The 20,490-nt window shown below is 37.1% G+C and overlaps 1 protein-coding gene across 4 annotated transcripts in view; it reads left to right on the forward strand.

Annotated features, from left to right (window-relative positions):
- Nucleotides 1–1,353: 1,353 nt before the first annotated feature.
- Nucleotides 1,354–20,490, forward strand: part of LOC150095960 (uncharacterized) — a 219,608-nt gene continuing 200,471 nt past the window's right edge. The window contains exon 1 of one of the 4 annotated variants that reach the window (XM_090409130.1): nucleotides 1,354–1,391. The gene's annotated coding sequence lies outside the window, so the exon portion shown is untranslated. The other 3 variants (XM_090409128.1, XM_090409127.1, XM_090409131.1) reach the window with 3 other exon arrangements.

The raw sequence follows: 20,490 nt of genomic DNA on the forward strand, positions 1-20,490 counted from the left end.
TGCATTGTCTGTTGTTGGTGCCATGACTGTGAATGAGTTTAAAGCATATTATTATAGATACTGCACAAAGGTTGGATAGCACTTGACATTATGTTTAGTCCTCCTTTGATGAGTCTAAGGCTTCCATGGAGTAGCCAGAAATAATAATAATAATACTTTATGAGCTATGGATTCTTCATTCCCCTTAACTTCCTGCTCTATCGTAGCGATATAAATATTTGAGGGCCTGAATTTAATTATGATTATTAAGAAATTAATGGAATAGAAAAAATTAAACAATATAAACATAAATGGATGGAACATGTTCAAAGAATGAAAACAGAAAGATTACCAGAACAAGCCTTAAACTACAAGCCATTAGGAAGAAGAAAACCAGGACGTCTTCTTAAATGATTCTACGATGACTTCTGAGGCCGGAACAGGCCATGCTAGGCCTAAATCCTTGATACTCGTGATGATGATGATGAAGAAATTAAACGTTATGTGTGCATTGTTTAAGAAGGTCGATTGAGTTAGTCGATCGTATACTGAGGGTAGTGGCGTTTTTTCTCTCTGAAAATTTAATTTTAAATGCAATATAGAGGCAAACTGTCCAGAGAACGCACGCGTTTAATATATAAATAAATAATTATGGATAATAAGTGGCATAGCGTGCAGATACGGATGTAGACCCTGATTTAAAATTTTTTTGGCCCATATTGTACAACTTTTTAAGATAACCTCTACTGGATACAATTTAGGTTTAATAGTTTTTCAGAGGTCTTTGTAATTAAATGAGGCATAACCAGTAGCTTGTCAGGTTTATGTATAAGTCCTGCTATGAATGAAGTGTGATTTCATTCACACTTTAGTGTAGGTGTGGTATAGTGTGCCCTCCTTCAATTTGTCTTTGGACTGCATGGCAATGTCATACAAAAATAATGATAATAATAATAATAATAATTATTATATACCAACCCTCGAATTGCTGTTAAATTTTCGCACAATAAATATTGTGGATGGACTAAGTGATTGATCCTGGAAAACTGCTCTAGCAACGAAAAAATATTATTTTTCTAAGGGAACTTTCACAAACATTCATCTTCCACGATTCGAATCCATGCTGTATTCGATAGCGAGATCGTTGATAGCGAAATGTTTTAAGAGGATGTATATCTTCTTCTTCTTCTATAATTGATTTTTTTGACGAATTTAAAATATTTTGCTGTGATCATCTCTGCATCTTCTTATGAAAGGATGCTTCTTTTCATTTCTTAAACCTCAAAATGCTGTTGTTAACGAAAGAAGTGTTCTGATGAACGTTACCTCTTCACGAGGAGGATTTTACAATTTCGTGCGCCCGTAGAGGCGCTGTGATCAATACATGGCGTTGGATTCAAAAATTAGGGAAGGTGAGTTTGAGCATTGTTATTTTTGTGATATGTTTGGAGTTATTTATTGGGAATGTGCTATCATAAATGGAATTTTAAATAGGATAAAACATCTGGTTTAGTGTTCCTATGTAGGCCATCTGGGTATGTCATACAGTTTCGTTTATTTCTATTTTGTTTTTGAATGAACGCGTGTTAATTTGTTGACAACTTACTTCCCCACAGCTTTTGCGAAGTTATTAATGGAGTCTGCCATCTTTCTTCCTATGGTGTTAGCGTAGTGTTGCTAAGCCTAATGATGACATCAGCTAGCCTTAAAACAATAGTTTTTATATATTGAATACGTCATTTATGAATACTCTTTGTTATGAGAATGAGTGTCGAAACTAAATTGTTTCTAAGAGAGCTCTTCCCTTTGCTGAAAATAGTATTACGGTTTTCTGGTTTCTTTTAAAACAGGGTTTAAGAGCTATTCATGCTACGAAATAACGTCTGCGCGCCCAATAAAATAAACTATTTTTTTTCTTTCTCTTTTCTGTGCATGTTGCCATGCACTTTGCATCCGTAGTCATATTTTACAATGTGTGATTGTAATTGGTTACAGCCGGACTTTTCTACCGATAACAGTTGAATATGTTGAAAATAAGTTTGTAATGCTATATCAATCCTCTCTTCAAGGATAGTATCCTTATTGAAAATGGATTTTTTTTAAAACCAATTTGCATTAGTAAACTTCAAGTTTACTATTGAAAAGCATGCATTGCATTTCATACGCGATTTGGCCTGATAAAAATTAAAGTAAGAAAGAAAAAAAAGGTTGCTCAATTTCAGTTTGAGTACTTTTTTTCACTAGTATATCGACCTGATGCCGGAGCGCATCAGTTTCAACTACTACATCTTGGAATGAATTTCGTCGAAGCACGTGACATGAGAGATGCAAAACAAGAATGTGTGTGTGCACGTGCACAATAATGGAAATCGAATTGATATTATAAATTAGTTATATTTGGTATGCATATATACACATATACGTTATTTGCTTCTATATAGAAAATGTTACTGCGTTGCATATAATTCGGGAATCGAATAAATTTTAATTTCACTAAATCTTGACAAAAATATGAATTTTATTAATTAAGGTAGTTTAAATTAATCATGTATGGTTAATTATTCATAATTATAAACAAATGTCAAATGAAAAATGTTACTGATTAAAATGCATTCCGCGATGAGACAGTCTCCATGGAGACCTCAAAATAATTTACTGACATTATACTTTTATTTAAGTTTCTTTTGGTACTTTTTCATTTTAATTTAAAGTGGTCTTATTTATTTTGACTTAAGGATTCTGAGATACGTTGTAAAAAAACGTTGCTTTGTTTTAAAATTCATTTTCTGTGTGTAATCATATTTAAGAAATAAAGGCACTTGAATTGCATGAGTTCAGAAGGTGAATTATATTTCATATGAATAATTATTTTTTTATTTTATTTTATTTTATATCTCCACTTCAAAATAAGTCCACATAAGATAGCAGCAACTACTGAGAATTTCTAAAATTGCTGTTCCTACTTTTTACCCACCTAACTTGCTTTGTAACATTATTACCAGATTTGAGGGTTTTACACATGTTAGGGAAATTGAACATCCAAAGGAAAACAAGTTCCACAGCCTGCAGGTAAGTTGGAGTAAGTAAGCCATATATTATGGAATCTGCACTGTGGCCAAATTGAAATGTGTAATACACACCACATTCTCATAACTAGGTTGGCATTGGCATGTTCACCTATCCCTTTTAGTCAAATATAAGATGTGGATCTTATATTTTAATTTTTTTATTTTTATATATACAGTCTGACTTAGGATGGGATTCTACTGTGATGATCCTGTCATAAGTTGAAAAGGTTAGTCTAAAATCATTGTGAACCATAAGGATACGTTAACGTTTAACATGCTGAAATGTGTACTTTTTAAGTTATATTTTTAACTAATTTTACTCTTTGTTTATAGTGAAATAATATACAACTGATAACAATTACTCTATCTATTACTGTACTGTAATAATGAAACTGTACAGTGCATTTACCAGAAATATAATTAGATGGAAACACATGAAGCAAGAATAATTCTTCAAAGCTGCTGCTTTAGCCTGCACTCATGTTAGAGGTTTAATGGAATATTAACAGCACTGAGAAAGGATTAAAACTAATTTTAATACTTCCAATATTCGTCTCCGTCACAGAGACATCTTCAGGGATTTCAAAAATTTTTTGTAATAACATGCACACAAATACAATACAAAGTGAAACTAAAGTCCTAGGTGGTGTGCCCTCTATGGGCATTGGCCTGGGATGTAAAGTGGGATCTCTGATAATTAAAGTTTCCCAAATTTTGGGAAGTTTAATGCAACCATATTTGTTTAAATTAGGTTGATTCTTGAGTGCAGATGCAGATTCAAAGAATAGTCTTTCTTTTTTTGAATGGTGGAGCATGGTAGTTTTTTCCCAGGAGATCTTGTGGGATATATTCAAAACATCGTCTGCAAGGCCAGACTGACCATAATCGTGTTTGCAGATGTAAGAACTGTGTTCTTCTAACCGGATGGATGCTGACCTGCCTGTTTGTTTGGGAAACTTTAATTATCAGAGATCCCTCTTTACATCCCAGGCCACCTGCAAATGCCCATAGAGGGTGCATCACCTAGATAGGACTTCAGTTTCACTTTGTATTGTATTAGTGTGTGTGTGTGTTACAAAATTTTTGTAATCCCCGAAGATGTCTGTGACGGAGACAAAATAATGGAAGTATTAAAATTAGTTTTAATCCTTTCTCAGTGCTGTTAATATTTCATTAAACCTCTAACATGAATTCTTCACAGCACTTAAGCCTCAACACACTTAGCCTGCACTGTTTGCCCATTTCATTTCTGAATAAATTTCTCTTAAGCTAGCAGTTGCAGCTTTTATCATTGTTTTCTTCATTAAATCTCACCATGTTGGGATACATTTTCTCAACAACTGAATTGCCTTATTAACAGAGATAAATGTCTCTGCCTGTTTTTTCACTGTAAACTTTTTTTGAGGGTTCAGCCTTTTCTTTTCTCTCTCTCTCTCTCTCTCTCTCTCTCTCTCTAGCTTTCTGAGCTTAACTCTATTAACTATCTTCTAAGTCTTCATTTGAGAACTATTCTTTCACAGTCTAGTCTATATCTTCATTTAATTTCCAATCCTGATTCTTTAACTAGCACACACTCAAATCCTCTGAATAAATGAACATATGTGTTTAGCTTCTTCCAGACATCATTCATACATTCTGCTGTCACCTCACTTCATGCAGCATCTGCGTTTCTTGTACAATGCATGATATATCCGTCCAGAAGTTTCTGCCATCCTCTGCAGCAGTAATAAGAGCTAAAATATTTTTTAAATAATATGCCATATAGGCAGCGGTGACACCTTAGTTTCTGAATTGCAGAAATGAGGTGGTATTCAGTGTATTAAATGTATTAATGTAATGGCCGTTGCAAGTAGTCATATGTTGCATATGCTGTAAGTTGAAGAATGATTGTACACGTATACAACATGGCTAAGACGTCAACTGTATACTGTTGGCAGAAATTACACAAAGAGTATATATATATATAATTTGTTGCATTTACCAGAATGCAATAGGCTGTTGTTCTATGCAAATATATATATATAGGGAATACATATGATTTTACATATACAAGTGGGGTTCTGGAAAGTTCTGAAATACCTAGAACAAAAATTATGTTAAAGTGACTGATATAACCATATAACCAAAAACGAAGGTATAAGAACATTAGTTACCTTCATAACTCTGCTATTAGCATGTTCTTTGTTGTGGTTATATTAGTTGCTTTAATATAGTTTCCCCATAATGTTTTACTAAAATCTGGGATATTCTGAAATTTTTACTTAAAAAACCTGGGACATTTTGTAAAAAAACAGGACATGTTAAAAATTAAGAAAACCAAAAATAAAACTATTATATATGTTACACTTTACATTAAATACTGCTATAAACATACATTAACATTAAATCCACTTTAAAAAAGGATTATTAATCACAAACATATTTAATTAGAAAAATCTTTATCATATTTATGGACCTGTTAAAGAATTTTTTTTTCTTTTGATATTTGATCCTAGAACTCAGCACAAGAGAAATTCTTAAAATATGTCTTTACAATGATTAAAGCTTTTACTGTCTCAATTTTAAGTCTGTTTTTTTCATCTGTCCAGAGCACATTTATTAATGAAAAAACACGTTCAACAGCTGCATTAGTTTCTGGCAGTACTAAACAAAAACTAACTAGGCATTTAATACTCTCAGAATTTATACTCTGCTTTGTAAAATGAGCAAACATTTCACACCATTTATCACTGACACTTTGATCCTTCTGTTCACTCCACACTTCAAATTTACTTTCACAATATTTTTTCACATACAATTTTTCACAAATAAGTCCTCTTCATTCACAGTAAAACTTGGTGACACTGTCTGCATGAATATATAGCTTTCTTGTATGTTCTTCCAAGTCACAGGATCCTTTCCCTTCAAATTAATCCAATCCATAGACTTAAGAGGTGTGAGAGGTGTACACCACTCCTGAATATATTCAATACAGGTACAGTAGAAATCTACTGCATAGCTTTCAAACTTTTCAACTGTTATGTGTCCTTCTTTTTCTAATTCTTGCAAGTAGTTGTAAGAAACTTTTCTGCCTTCTTACAATTTAACCTTTCCACCAGTTTGTTTGTTTCATCCTTCGCTTCAATTACTGTTATATCTTGCTTTTCAATATGTGTAATGGTATCATAAAAGGTTTTTAACTGACTGGCAAGGAAATGCAGGAGTATAATTGAAAGTGTATTTTCAAAGAAATTTTTGAGACTGATGGGACATTTGTCAATAGAAAGAAAATATGACTTCAATGAAGGGAATATATCAATAAACCTCTGGATTGCAAGCAAAAGAGATAGCCATCTTTTCTTGCTGCTACCCAGAACAGTTTTATACTCTGTGTTTGTGAATGTGGAAATGTTGGTAAATCTTGTTAATTATTAACTGAAGATCGATAGGTAAGCAATCTGAAGAAGTCTGCACAGCATTATGTATCACATATGCAGGGCAACCAATTCCAATTAAATTGTTCTCAGTGTTTTCTTGCATTATCTGCTAATATATCAATCACCTTTTTCAGGGGATCTAACTTTTGTAACACTTCCAACACATAAGAAAATAAAAGTTCTGAAGTTTCACCACCTAAATTAACCAACTCCAACACGTTCACCTTCTCACCTTTTTCTGGATGACACTATGTAATGATCAGAGGCACTAATTTCACGTCAAAGTGGTTTGATGAATCGATTAGTACTGATATAAAACGAACTTCTTTTAGCTCTTCCTCAATCTGCTTTGTCGCTAATGGCACAATAACATTGGTTATTGTTGCCTTGCGCTTTGTTTGCGAACACCTGAATTTATTGTTGAAATTTTTTTTTCACGATGGTTGTTGTGTAGTCCGTGGAGTTAAAGCTGTGGTTATGCACCGCTGTGTGATATGCGAAGGTTGCTTCCTGCGCTGCCAGTAATAACTCTTTTTCCGTTTCACTCTTGGTTTTCACAATTAAAAAATTACTTATACTGCAGTTGGAAGCCTTACTTCAAACAGCAGCTTTATGTTTTTTCGTTTTCACGCGGTTGATTACATCTGACTGCCCACCATGTGAAATGCAAAATTTACAGTTACATAAAGTACATTCCACATTTTCATCTGCACCTTTAATGAAAGGAAATTCTCTTCTAATATTATCAATAATACCACACTTACTTTTCGGCATTAAGGGGTAGAAAACGATAAAAATCATAACACTCAAAGTATTGATCAAATAAGATACTGTTATAACAGAAGCATGGGAAAAAAGAACATCGCCATTAGTTATTATTAGTTAGTTATATTTATAATACTAATTATTATTATAAATAATAAATAAATAAAATTTATTATTATCAACATTGTATAGAAATTGGTGCTAAAAACGATAAAATCCATTTATATCCATTTTTTCCTGAAGGATATTTAAAAAAAGCGGGACTTTTGGAATTAACTCAGGACATTTTTATAAAAAACGTGACGAATGGGAACACTACTTTAATATCATTTTTGTTCTATGTGTTTATCAGAACTTTTCAGATCCCCCTTGTGTGTGTGTGTGTGTGTGTGTGTATATATTCTCTATTCTGTATGCTACTGTCCTGGTTGGCTGAATGATGAATGTAACTACACTCCAGCCAACAGGGTATAGGCATGGATCTTTTGCGTCAGTGTTTTTAGATAGTTGCTTGATTGAGACACCTAGCCTGCTTATTGGAAGCATGCAAAGTTTGGTCTGTAGTGCATTGTTGCACCTAGTTAACCAGATTGGCAAGTATAGTTAGCCAATTGAATAGAGGTTAAGATAAATTTCTTCTACACACTTAAACCATCTGGATATCTTCAGATATTATTATTATTACCATTACAATGTGACACCTCCAAGGACTCATCGCTGGAGGGCACAGTACTCTACTCCTCTACATACACTACATATTACCCCTACTACTTAATTCTCCAATACAACACAACAATACTACTATCATCAATGCCATCTACTGCTGTAAATTGCATGTGTCGGCCATGAGGACACATGCAATTTACAGACTGTTTACAGCAGTTAATTCGCATTGATGATAGTAGGGGTAATAGCAGTGAGTGTATGTAGAGGAGTAGAGTACTGTGCCCTCCTGTGATGAGTCCTTGGAGGTTTCACATTGTAATAATAATAATATCTGAAGATATTCAGATGGTTGAAGTGTGTGTAAGGAATTTGTGTGGGATTGAAAGAATTTGAGTTTCCAGGCCACTTCCATATGAGATTGACTAACTCACCTTCAGTCGAAAAAGCCCATATAAAGATTCCTCTCATCGATAAGAATTGAAACTTGGGTCTTTTCCAATCAATGGGCTCAATTTTCCATTGTTCTATCAATTGTGCTATCAGAGGCACTTAAAACTTGATATCCAGCACCATGCTGTTCATTTGGATGGCAAATAACTTCCATTGAAGCCTTTGTAAGGCTTGTTGCAAATTCTTTCACTTATAGATCTGTATCTATAGTTGTCCCATTCAAGCGTATCTTTCACTTTTAGGTCTATAATCATCCAGTTCAAACATATGTAGATCCCATTCCATTATGGAATAGGCTTATGTCCATTAAAAAGTTGAATGACTCAAGCTGCTAGCTGTAATTCAGTATTGACCTGTTCCAGAGCCTTGTGGTATCATAATCTTTCCACAAGTGTAACTTCTTTTAATTAGTAAGACAATACCTCTAGTCTAGGTATTGTCTTACTATGATATTTTATTTAAATTCGCTAAACTCTAATACACATGCTTATTTTTTTCAATTAACCTCTTCTGAAGCATCTGTGTTCATCTTGTATCAGTCTTTTACCTTCTTACCAAATTGTATATACATTTATATATGTCTGCATTAAGTTTTAATCTTCACTTCCTTGTCTACTCTTCACCTTTTAATATTATCCTGAAACTGAACTTATGTAAATATTTATGTTCTACTTAGCTTGGCTTCATCAGTGAAGACAGATTTTGACCTAAATCTATAACATATTAAGCAGTGAGGATTCAGTAACTGATCTGAAATACCCTGCTCTGACCATATTGCAATCACAAGACATCCCTCCATTCTCTTTGAACACTACTTCTTGTCATAACAGTGAAGAATCAGTTTATTTACCACATTTCTTAATCATCAAGTTCATATGCAGAGTAATGTCATTGACTTTGCCATAATCCAAATATGTCATATCAGAATTATTGATCTCTTCAGAAAAAGTAGGTAGATCTGGCATAACTGATCTCCCTGTCTATGCCTTTTCCATCAAGTGATTTCTTATTGAAGATATATAGATGAGTCTTTTTTACAACCCTTTTTATTGTAGACAAGATAAGGAAAAGATTAAGTATGAAGCATAATAGTTAATTGTAATATCATTTTTCTCCTCCAAAAAAGTAAAATTATTATTTATTATTACGTGGCCTCCAGGGAGTTCAAAGACCCATCGAGGGAGGACATCTACTCTACAACTTGTCTCCACCACTCACGCAAACCACCAAGTACACCAATGTCATCTACCGCTGATCTCCACCACTTCCACAGACAATCGCAAACAATCATGCCCATGGTGGGATTTGAACCCGCAGCCTTTTGGCTGAAGAGCGGATATGCTAACCATGCCGGCATGAAGCTATCCATCATATTCAGCACTTTTTTTTTCTTAAAATGTAGGCACCAGTACTCATTCTTTGCTAGTATGAAAATTAAAACATTATTTACTGATATTTTTACTTCGTAGTATAATATTTTTGGAATTTGGACAAATTTAAAGTATAAGTGTATTGTACAAGTAAGTAAAATATATACTTTGCTTTTTTAATAAAAAAGCAAATATCTTAACAAATGCAAATTTCATATAGGTAGATATGTAAAAAAATTACATTACTGAATGTTAAAATTTTTGAATATACTGCACATGTATGTGATGTTGCAGAATGGCGCTACCATCACCCATCTACACACGGTGTCATCTACTGCTCACCACATACTGGTATTTTTTGTTTATAAATTGTGTGTTCCTGTGGCCAATTTGTCTGTGTTGAAAAAAAAAACCTACGTTTCTGGGAGAAAAAAGCCTGCTACCTCCATATGAGATTGGCTAACTCATTTTCAATTGGAAAAAAGCCCATATAAAGATTTCTCTCATTATGACGAGAATTGAGCTTAGGCTTCTTCCACTCGAAGGGCGCAGTATACCATCGTTTTTCCAGTTGTGCTAGAGGCACTTAATAAAGTCATTGTTAATAAAGATGCTGGTATGATGTATAGTTGCATCCTATTGTAAAAATATGATATTTTTATATATCATGGTTCTTATTTAAATTTCGTATCTTTTGAACTTCCTTTGTTATATCTCTATTATTTATTTCTTTTATCTTAAACAGTCGTACTCAGAGTTTAATCTTGTTGCTTTAAATAGTCTGTTACCTTTAATCCTTTGAGTCTATCAATTTAATCCCCCCCCTCCCTCAAGGTCGTAACTATGCTACTTCATGTGTACATATTTTAGAATTTAGGAATTGCCTCTGGCTGGAGCTGATTCCTTTGTCTAAATAGCTGACTTTTTCTCACACCGATCTCTGAAAATTTACCTGTATTTACGACTGTGCCATCAGAGGTCGCGTAAAGCAGTGCTTCCCAAACTTCTGGATGTCAGGGCCCCCTTTGCAAAAATTAAAATATTTCACAGCCCCCCTCGAAAAAAATCGTAATAGAGAGATGTATTATTATAATATTTATTGTATTTATATTCAATACAAAACATACACAGCGATTGCAAAAATCAAATGCATATATATTACATTTTTTGCCTCTTACCGTTTGGTTCTGAAGACGATGCAGGCTGTTCTGGTAAAATATGAAATACTGTCTTTTTTTTTTTTTTTTTTTTTTTTTTGAGTCTGTTTCTGCTTCTTCTGATTGTTCGCGGGGATTTTTTTTTTTTATCAGCCACTTATCCATCTCAGGGTTAAATTTTTTAAAGTAGAATAGATCAAATAATATCGCCACTGATAACATGAAATTAGTGAATATTACCTAAATAAAGGAATCCCCGGAGCAGGAACATTTTTCTCTTTTGTGACTTTTCTTCCTTTACGGTAATTAAGCCTAACGCGAAACAGACACCAAAGGCAGGTTATTGAAACGTGCATATGATTCGTGTGGTATTAAGAAAAGATCGCGCAACCGAAAGAAAAAAGCATAGCTGATAATTGAGTTGAAATGCTAACTCTCTTTAACCGAATTCCATATGTGAAACTGCCATAACATTCATTATATATACATAGTACTTAGTTTTAACACTTTTACGAATTTTAACACGTTCGGTTGAACTTTATTGCTGCCTTGGGAAATCGAACTCGCACACATCTAATTAATAACAATAGTTTTTAGTTAGACTCTGTGTTTGCCCATGCAACATATGGTTTTGTTTCAGTCTATACAGCATAGTTTCTGTATGAGGGGAACATGTGATTCATTAATTAGTGTGTTTTTATCCCAGTTGTCTCTAATTCCACTATTTGTTGAGAAATATATTACACAGACTCCTCATACTTTATTCACTGGCATAATAAAAGTACTTGTTTTATTGCCTCTGCTGCTAGGGAGGGCATGTTGTTTACCACTGCAAGCGAGTTACTATCTCCCTACATGAACCTGCTTAAGCTTTTTTTCATGTGTGAAGTATATGCGAAACTTTTATTGGTAACAGAAAACTAGCTCGGATGACAGTGATAATATAAAACGAGTTTTGATATGTATATAAAGTCAATATCAATAGTCCCTGATTATGAACGCGTGATGAAAGGGACAGGAAGATTTGGAGCTTCCCTTAGAGCATTTGAAGTAAATACAATTAACCATTGCTTTGAAATGAAACATATGAATAAGCAATATTTACTAATATTCATTAAGCGCCGAAATACACAGGAAGCAAAATTTGTGAACCAACACCAATGTGTGAATTTTTCCATTAAAATATAAAAAATAACAAAAAGGAAATAATAAATAATAAAAGTTAAATATGTTTCTTTTAAAATAAAAAAAATCTACTTAGTCTTAGAACATGTTACATTTATTTTCATTATTTCACGGCCTCCCTCAACAAAACCGAAGGCCCCCAAGGGGGCCACGGCCCACAGTTTGGGAAGCGCTGGCATAGAGGAATTGTATATCTTTCCAATATATGCAAGAAAAGCACCCAACACAACAAGGAAATGTCTGATATTTATCTCTAAGTCAAGCAATGCTTAAATCTACTATTCGTCTGTCGTGACTACTTTACTCTTAAGGTCACACAGGTTCTATCTTTTTATGAGAAGTGCATTGGTAAGGCAGGATCAGGAAGTTATTTGACAAACAAAATAATTTATTCATGTTAAATCAAGGTACATATAAAAGTTAATACTACACATAAAAAATCTTCAGACTCAAAATCCACTCAGCAAAATTTGACATGGAAACACTGTAAATTCACGTGTCTAGTTCTACACTAGATTAATTAAACATTTCTCTCTTAAGGTTAATGATTAATGCAATGAATATGCTCACATATAATTCAGACACGGAAGCAGACTTGTACACACATCTTCAAGGCCCACCTTTCCTAATTGGGTTGTGGGGGAAGCAGCTGCAAGAGGAACCTCCAATGGTCATGATCCTCCTCCACCAAGCTCAGGTGTTCTGGTGGGACTCCAAAACATGTCCACCCAAGGTTTTGGATATAATCTATCCAGCGAGTCCTTGGCCTTCCATGTGGCCTCCCACCCTCTGGCTTGGCAAAGAGGGCCTGCTGGGGAGAGCCTTTCTTGTGGCATTCTGACCAGGTGCCTGTACCAACATAACTGATCTCTCAACACCGGGAAGCAACGGTTGAGTATTAAGGGTTACCCGAATTGCAGAGCTTCTGATTCTGTCGAGTCTTGGCAGCCCCGCAACCCCTCGAAGGAACCTCATTTCAGCCCCTTGGATTCGTGTCCTCATTCTTTCAGTCATTACCCAACTATCATGACCATAAGTGAGGATGGGGACATAGACTGTATTGAAGACAGCCAGCTTTGTCTTCTGGCTTAACTCCGGCTTCAATACTACCGAATGGCCAAGCTCATGCAATATTGCGCTTGCTGAGCCAACCCGAGTATCTAGCTCTACGTCTCACTTTCCATCACTCGTGAATATGGACCCAAGATATTTAAACTTCTCCACCTGCCTCAGTGGGACTCCACTCGCATGTAGAGTGCACTGGGATGGTTGTCTTGAGACCACATGTTTCAGTTTTGGCCACACTGATCTTCATTCCAGCTTCTGCACAAACAGCTACAAATCTATCCAGGGTCTGCTGGAGGTCATCTGCAAAAAGCAGACGTCCAATGTTACATCTTCCAATTCTGACACACTCACTGCCTCGACTGTGCCTATCAATCCAGTCCATAAATATTATGAAAAGGAGGGGTGACAGAACACACCCTTGGCGGAGATCGAAAGGTTCAGACTTTGTGCTGTTTACCCTGATGCAAAATTCTGGGCATTCATACAGGGACTTGATGGCAGCTAATAGTTGGCCATCCACTCCATACTCCTGTACCACTTGCCAAACCTTATCCCGAGGAACCTGGTCATATGCCTTCTCCAAGTCCACAAAACATGTTTAGACATTCTTGGCATATTCCCAAGATTTCTCGAAGACTTGCCTTAAAGTGAAGATTTGGTCTTCTACCAGAATGAAAGCCACATTGTTCTTCCTGTAACTTTGACCTTTTTTCCAAGCACCTAGCATATACTTTCTCAGGCAGGTCGAGCAAAGAGATGCCATGATGGTTGCTGCAATCTGTCTGTCTCCCTTCTTGAAGACTGGTATTATTATGCCTGTCTGCCATTGCTTTGGTGCTCGCCCAGATATCCAAGCAGCCTGACACACTCGAGTCAGCCAAAGAATGGCGTCTCGATTTAAGGCTTTTAGCATTTTGGGCCGAATTTCATCATCACCAGCAGCCTTGCCCGATTTTAGTGATTTTATTGATAAATGGATCTCTTCTGCTGTGAGACTAGTCATCACCCTGATCTGCACCTCTTGGATGCCCACAACTGCTGGGCCACCTGGGTTAAGAAGGCTCTCAAATATTCCCTCCATCTGTGGAGGATATCCTTTTCGGTTGTTAAAAGAAGTGCACCATCAGAAGCCTTAATTGCCATTGCTGTGCACGATTTCCTCCCTCGAGGGCGACGGATAGTCTACCAGAATACTTTGTTTGCATTTGCATAGGAGGTGTCTAATCTTTCTCCAAAGGATTCCCAAGCTTTCTGCTTTGCTGTCTTTACTGCCTCAGTGTACCAGAAACACATCTCAGGTGACCTGACCCTAAGCCATGTTAGGTAGACCTCCTTTTTTGTTTCGGACAGCTTTTTGGACCTCTTGGTTCCACCAAGGTGTCCTTTTCTCACTGCCTGTCGCCACGCCAAGCTGCTTTCTGCCACAGCTCCCACTCCTCAACATCTGCAGTTGAGGAGTGGGAGCTGCCCCCCCCCCCCCCCACCCCCCCCCCCCCCCACCCCCCCCCCCCCCCACCCCCCCCCCCCCCCACCCCCCCCCCCCCCCACCCCCCCCCCCCCCCACCCCCCCCCCCCCCCACCCCCCCCCCCCCCCACCCCCCCCCCCCCCCACCCCCCCCCCCCCCCACCCCCCCCCCCCCCCACCCCCCCCCCCCCCCACCCCCCCCCCCCCCCACCCCCCCCCCCCCCCACCCCCCCCCCCCCCCACCCCCCCCCCCCCCCACCCCCCCCCCCCCCCACCCCCCCCCCCCCCCACCCCCCCCCCCCCCCACCCCCCCCCCCCCCCACCCCCCCCCCCCCCCACCCCCCCCCCCCCCCACCCCCCCCCCCCCCCACCCCCCCCCCCCCCCACCCCCCCCCCCCCCCACCCCCCCCCCCCCCCACCCCCCCCCCCCCCCACCCCCCCCCCCCCCCACCCCCCCCCCCCCCCACCCCCCCCCCCCCCCACCCCCCCCCCCCCCCACCCAAGATACCTCCATCAACAGTCACATCAATCCCCCTCCCCCAACGATTTAGAACTATAAAAACTTAGTCCATCTGGCAAAATTAATTTCCTCAAATAACACTATACTCACACCAAACTCACCCACATAAAAAAAAAAAAAATTAAAACCACACACTCTTCCCCTCCCTTTCCAAACACAGATTACATTAAATCCATCACCATTCCCTATATCCATATGTGTCTCAGAAAAGGTGACCAAGATATTAAAAAAGCACAATCTTGTGACCACTTATAAACATAAAAGCTTGCAGCGCTTATCCACTCCCCAAAGACCAAGTACAGCCTCTGGATTTACCTCGAGTATCAGGTACTCTGCAGCTGCAAATTTTCTTATTATGGACAAACAGGTAGGACAGCCAACATTCGTATAACAGAGTACCTGGATTAGCATTCCATGGTACCGGCACAGGATCTGGTGGGGAAAAAACCACCTTGCTCCGTTGAAGCATTTTTAAGTTCGAGAGGTTTTTCCTCAAATCTGCTGCAGCTCTTACCAACTATCCCAACCTAAACAAATATGGTTTTATCAGAGTACTCCTCATATGGAAAATCCTCATCTGCAGGTCTGTTGAACAGCCAAGAACACCCACCCAAAGCTAATAGTCATTGAACTTTAGTTCTTGTATCTCTCCTGTTTTGTTACTGAGGTGCCGGCATGCACATGTTCAATACCATTGTATTAATTCCTGAAGCCGATTTAACTTCGACAAAATATAGGAAATAATAAGTAATTTTAGTTATTATCAAGTCTACATTGTCAAGTTTCTTAAACAACATACAATGCTGGAGAATCTATGTAGGAAATATTAAATAATTTTAGTTATTATGAAGTAATTTAGGTATTATCAAATAAGGTAGGAGTAAAATGGATGAAGAGATTAAGCATGAAATTTGGAAGAAGGCACTGCGGAAGCAACACAAGATGAATGTAATGATCAGTTGCATGAAGAGTGCAAAGAGCAGTCCAGGAAGGTGACTAAACACCAGGATTGTAGCCTTAGTCTTAACCCCCCCCCCCCTCCCTCCACTCTTTGTGAAGTTGAACATTTTTCAACCTTCCATTCCTTTTGGGACTACTCCGTTGCAAGACTCATGTTAAACAGGCGTGGCAGAGCTGTCATTAAATCCACATGTCTGGAGCATTCCCTCCAGACACGTGGCAATACATAAAGTCCTTTTGCCTTATTAATGTCAAGTTTACTTAATTCCTCATACTTCATGCTCATTCACCATTGGTCTCTCCTTCATCACACCTTGTGCACTCCAGCTTCTCACGTTGTTGCCTTCATGAGGATGAAATACACTGAAAAATTGATCATTGAATACTTCAACTATATCCTCCACATTGGTTACCAGTCTACAACTGTCATCAACTAGCATCATCCTCCCAAAGTCATTTTTTTTCTATTCACGTGAATGATTACGTGATGCTTGCATTGCGGTAAATTTCGTTATTTTTTTATATTGTTTTAAGAATTAGGTGGGAGTAGTGTAATGTTTTTGACGGTTTCAGTTTTTCATGTATTAAAAAATATTTCTTGTTCTTTTTATCTCTCAAGATAAAGCTGAACCTTCTGGTTAAAATTTTACTTTTACAGTTTGAAGTACAAATGAGTGAGCTAAGAGCTGGATAATTGTGTTCTAGTAACCAAACATGGACCTTTTACATGCCTATTCAGGCCTTCATTAATTGGGCAAGTCATCTTTTACTACGTGATGAAATTAAGCTGTCACCTAAAAATATCCATTAACATCTATATCCACACTGAGATTAAAATTCACAGCCTCTTAGATGGATGAGAGTAGGTATGCTATCCACTCAGCCAACAGACAAGCAATAAAGTGACCTGATAATTTCTGGTTTGTTGGTTTTTGGTTTGCCTATTACAAGAAGGTACAAGAAAATTGGCATTGCTTCTGACCAGACAGCTTAATTTAATTCTAGTATGTTCCCAGGACAGCATTACAGAAAGGAGGCTCTAAGATAGAGTTACCGAATTATGCACAAATTTTTATCTTGGGAGTGCTATTTTAAGATAATGGAAAAAGTTAACCAACCTGCCAGCTACATGTTTGTCCATCAAATTATGGATGTGAGATATGGTATGCGTGTTTAGATGTTAACAGTCATGTAGATATATAATGGAGATAACACTTAAAAATAATTATCTAACTAAATTTATTAACCTAATTTGGTTATAAGCCAATATTTCACCTAGGTCACGAAGACATCATCATAGGCACAAAGAAATGCTAGGGAAACCATGCATGCTGGTGCATCACCAGGAAGATAAACACAAACTGAGCTTAAAATGCTGGTTTCCCTCTATGGATGCAGTGGTAGAATCTTACTGACAGTCTCACAATGACGATCTTCCAGATCTTTAGCAGTATGATGCAGCCGAATTCGTTTATTATTACATGACACCTCCAGGGAGTCCAAAGACTCATCGATAGAAGGCACCTACTCTGTCTCCACTACTCAACCTGCCAGCTACAACAAACCGTAACTACACTAACACCATCTACCATTCGATAGGGCATTATATCAAGCAATACTTAGTCTTTATTTGAGTTGTAAGTCAGCAGTTAGAATTGAAGGAAGTACAGGAAGGTGGTTTAATGTTAAATCTTGTTTCATACAAGGATGTACATTATCCCTTCTGTTATTCATTATTTATATGGATCACATTATGAAGGAAAGTGGTATTAAACCTGTACCTTGCATTCAAAATTGGAGATGTTAATCTTAGCTCTTTGCTTTATGCATATGATGTTATACTTCTAAATAAATCCGCTACAAGTCTGCAAGATTCCCTGACTAAGTTGAATAATGGTTGTAATAGTTATTGGATGAAGGTCTGCAATAACAAGACAAAGACAATGAAAAGGGGCAGAAGCATTGAAAATATCAACTACATTTTGAATGGAGAACCTATAGAACAAGTAAAACATTTCAGCTACTTAGGCAGAATTTTTAGTGAAGATGGTAAATTAAATATGGAAATAGACAACAGAATCAACAAAGCTGGTATGGTAGGAAGTCAACTGAATAAATTTATATGGAATAAGAGAGATATTAGTCAACACACTAAATTAGCTGTATACAAGACAGTGTTCAAACCAATTTTAACTTATGGATCTGAGAGCTGCGTTAGAAGTAAAACACTTGACCAAAGACTAGAGACTGCAGATATGAGAGTCCTGAGGAAGATTAAGGGCATGAACAGATGGCATCAATGGCAATATCATATTAAAAAACGAGGATATTAGGAAAGAACTTGACATTGTCAGCATCCAGGAATGCGTTAGCAAAGCTAATCTCAGGTGGTATGGTCACTTAAACAGAATGGGAGTGAAAGATTAGCCAAACAAGTGTTCTCTGCCAGGTTGGCAGGGAAAAGACCCAGAGGAAGACCAAGATATAGGTGGATTGATATGGTATAAAGTGCCTGAGAAGATAGAAATATAAAATCTGACAGTGTTGACGTCTTGACAGGTAACAGGTTAATTTGGAGGAAAATTGTAGATAGGAAGTTAGTAATGATCTAAATTTTTCATGTAGTACTATCATATCCTGTCCGCCTCTTGAGAGTACATTTCCGGAATTTGATGATGATATGTAGCAGTTATTCAATTCAGTTAAAGAATTCTGCAGACTTGTACTGCATTTATTTAGGAATATAACATGACTTTGCTTAAAGTAATGAGTTGAGATATCAAGTTTTAATATCACTTCCCTTCATAATGTTATCCATGAAGACACTGAATAAGTGTAGATTATGTGCACCTGTCTCACACCTGATTTTATATCAAACGATCTTTTTGTAAAAAGTTAAAGATGGAAACTCAAACTTATGTGGAAGTATGAGGGTGGTCTGAAACGTTCTCTGCCTAACAATGAAAAAAGGAATTTATAATTTCCAAAATTATGTTTATTTTTCAATCTCCCTTAAGACTTCCAGCGCCATTATCCCATCCCTGTAGTGATTCTCAGTAAAATTTGCAAAATACCCCTCTATGGCTACAATCACCTCTTCATTCAAAGATAAACATGACCAGTGAGAAGGAGTTTTAGTTTTGTGAAGAGATAAGTCAGAGAGGGAGCCAAATCTGGGGAATAGGGTGGATATTTCAACAATTCATAGTGCAGATCCCTTAATTTTCCCATTGCCAAAACGCCTTTGTGGGCAGGTTTATTGTCCTGATGAAAGATGATTTTTTTCTTCTGCAAACCGGATCTTTTCTCACGAATTTTTTCGTCTAGTCTGGTTAAAAGATTGGAATAACATTCCTGGTTATTGTTTTACCCTTTTCAAGATAATTAATAAATGAAATGCCTTTAGCATCCCAAAACACCGATGCCATGACCTTTCCTGCTGATGGAACCGACTTTGTCATCTTTGGCACTAAACAGCCAACTTCTGTCCACCATTTTGACTGTTTTTTTTTTGGATTCTAGTGTGTAATGGTGAATCCAAGTCTCATCCATAGTAATAAATCTATGCACAAAATCAGTTTTATTCTTGTTAAAACGCTCCAAGTACTGTTCAGAGATTTTCATGCGAGTGCATTTTTGATCTGCTGTGAGCAAGTGCAGCACCCATCTTGCGCAAAGCTTTTTCATTTGCAATTCTTCATGCAGAATATATCCTACACATTCTTTTGAGATGCTTATAGTCTCAGCAATTTCATGCACTTTGACTCGCCGGTCATCCAATACCATATCGTGCACTTGATCAATGATTTCTGGTATTGTTACACTTTTTGGATGTCCTTCACATGGATCATCTTTAAGGCTGGTAATGGCCACTTTTAAACTTGGCAGCCCATTTCTTAATTGTCAAAAACAGAAGAGAAGCGTGTCCATAAACTTTTATGAATTTCGAATGAATTTCTTTTGCCGTTAAACCTTCTTTTACAAAGAATTTTATAACTGCACAATACTCAGTTTTATCCATTTCAAGGGATACAGACAACACTTTTGCTTCAGACAGCTGTATAAAAGAAACTACTTGATACAATGACTTGCAGTTTCACATAGATGCTTATGACAGATGCAACAACTTAGGGGAAAAAAAAAAAATTGCTGCTAATGTTGCCATCTATGGTCGAGGCCGAGAACTTTTCAGAGCACCCTCGTAAATTGAATAGATGTTGAATTTTCATCTACGTATCAGGCATCTTCCGTGCTTAACAATGGAACACACAATAAAATGCAATAAAAAGATTAAATTTTAAAGGACTGCTACAGCATAAGTAAGACAGCAGATGGTCAGTAAATTCCTAATTAAAAAAAAAAATTAATCAATATAATAAGATAATAATCAAGAATTTACACAAGATTAAGATTGATACATT

The sequence above is a fragment of the Typopeltis vanoorti genome, chromosome 19 (assembly GCF_054136105.1).
Source record: "Typopeltis vanoorti isolate ZY-2024b chromosome 19, IOZ_Tvanoo_1.0, whole genome shotgun sequence".
Lineage (NCBI taxonomy): Eukaryota > Metazoa > Arthropoda > Arachnida > Uropygi > Thelyphonidae > Typopeltis > Typopeltis vanoorti.